This window comes from Microtus ochrogaster, unplaced genomic scaffold (genome assembly GCF_000317375.1).
Source record: "Microtus ochrogaster isolate Prairie Vole_2 unplaced genomic scaffold, MicOch1.0 UNK35, whole genome shotgun sequence".
NCBI classification, from domain to species: domain Eukaryota; kingdom Metazoa; phylum Chordata; class Mammalia; order Rodentia; family Cricetidae; genus Microtus; species Microtus ochrogaster.
Window position 1 is genome coordinate 2,813,615 of NW_004949133.1, and position 2,342 is coordinate 2,815,956.

General features: G+C 46.5%; 1 pseudogene; it reads left to right on the forward strand.

The window, feature by feature from the left end:
• Positions 1-2,309, forward strand: part of LOC113458499 — an 8,911-nt pseudogene extending 6,602 nt beyond the window's left edge.
• The last annotated feature ends 33 nt before the right edge of the window (positions 2,310-2,342 follow it).

Consider the following 2,342-nt stretch of genomic DNA (forward strand, 5'->3'; position numbering starts at 1 on the left):
CTTCGTGGGTTAGCATTCTGTGGTAGAGAGATGCTTAGGGTCCCCTTCGTGGGTTAGCATTCTGTGGTAGAGAGATGCTTAGGGTCCCCTTTGTGATTCCAGAACTATTCCTTCCTCTTAAATGTGGTAAGCACCTGTGACCAGAATCTAAACCACAGACTGTGGCAAAGGGACCTCATATACATAATTAAGAGTCCCTAAATAGTTGCATTTGCATTCACAAAAGGGAAGATGATCTGGGCTGGGTCTGACTTGATCAGATGAAAATCCGTAATAGAAGAATCAGACCCTCCCTGAGGTCAGAGAGACCTTCAGTCGTAAAGAGCTAGAGGTTAGCTTCTAGAACCTGGGACCTGCCTCCAGATGGCCCAAAGCAATGTTCTATAATCATGTTCTCAAGAAACACTCTACGGTCATGCAATCTCAAGAAAACAAATTTTGCCAACAAATTGAATGAACTGGGCAGAAGCTCCCCTGCAGCCGAGCCTCCAGAAACAAACAAATCCCAGTGAACCCTGGACAGAGCACCAATAAACCATGCTGAGGCACCTATGGGCGCTGCAAGCCAGTGTGCTCTTCCTTTCAAGCTGCTGGACATGTGGTAGTTTGGTACACAGAACATGAAAGCAACCTCTAAAAGCTTCCCACGAGGCAAATTAAACATAATGTTTAAACTATCCATGAAAACCCCGGGAAAGCTGACGCTGGTGCCCATCACAGCTGGGCTTTCTCTTCTTGGTTAGAGCCCACAGCGCCAGGGGAAGCAGGCGGCTTTCACTTAGGTACCACACTGTTCAAAAGTACATGTGTTTTTGAAACATTAGACTCCCATTCATCATAACAAGATATTACATGAGAAAACAGATTTATGAAGGGAGAAGCACTGTCTCCCTCACACCCACAACCCACAGCTCTCACTGAGCGGAAGAGCGAGGAATCCCTTACCTTCTTACCGTATTCTACTGCTGAAGCCTATAATTGTGTTTACTTAAGTCCGACAAGAATATCATGCAATGCTTCTTTATTTGAGCTTTTGTGTTTGCATTTTTAAATTAACAAGACATTTGTGATAAGTATTGAAGAAGATTCTTTTTCTTTTTACTTCAAGACACTTAGTTTATCAAAAATTGTATGGAACCTGGTGCTAGTCCGTTGATGAAAAAAAAAAATAAAGAAGAAAGGGAAAAGAATTCAGACATGTGAGTCTCGTGGACACCACAGCTCATTGACAGACTCAGCTGTTTCCAGGCTCGTCCTCCAGCCTCAGTGTTGCGGGAGGTCCTCCCGCTCCTCTAGCCTATAGCTGCTGAGATACCAGCCCATTGGGGCATGGTCTCTCTCCCTTTAAAAAAGCAGCGACTTCCCTCTCCTCGCTCTCTTCCTGCTCCGCTGGCGACTAGACTCCCTTCCTGGTTGTGCAGAGGGCTGTGATCTGTAAGTTTTTCCCCTTTAAATAAATACCATCCTATTAATCATAATTCCAAACTGGTGTGGCATTGCTTGTGACTTATGACTCCACCTCAGGACCATACTCAATGGAGAAGATGTGACTCAGGCTTCTCTGCTAGGCTTTTTTGGTCTCTCAGGTGTGAACTACACTTGATTCATCACTTTCCAGTCAAAACTGTTCCGTTATCTACTGGTGAAGGAATCAGAAGGTCAAACGGAGCCATCACCAGCCAGTCCAATGAAAGAGGACACCACTCAGCCACAGCAGCAGGAAGAGAATACCAGCAAAACCCAGATGCAGTCATTCAGTTTAGGCCACAGGCCCCAGGTCCCACCCTGAAGCCCTGGAGTTAGGGGTGAGACCTGATCCAGCCAGTTGAAGTGTAGAAAATCCTCAAGAGACTGAAACATGGTGGCTGAACTTGGAGGGGACCCTGATAAATCTCATCTCAACCAATGAGATGTCAGTGTCTTTAAGCTTCTGATCTTTTGTGCCGCCCTGATGGGAGTTTTGGAAAGAAGATCAGACCATGGCTTAGGCAAGCCCAAACTAGACTCCCAATGATGGGTGTTGGCTTTGGGGTTTCCTTTTGGGCCTGGGCTGCCAAAGATCCGGACAGAACTAACCATAGGTATGGGGCAAAAGCTTGGGGGGATCTCACAGAAAGATGTCTGGAGTCCATGTGTCAAGATGAGGAAGCAGATTCATTATCCTGGATGCTCTGAAACCCTTGTCCAGTTCAGATCAGACTCCTTCACTAAGGGCTGGGATTCCTGGGAGCAGGAGGATATGGAGAAGGTGGCCCCAGTCAGGGAAAAACACACAGGGCACAGAACTGTTTTCGGCTGGGAACTTTTAAGGGACTGCCTGAAGCTACAGACAGGCTCTTTTT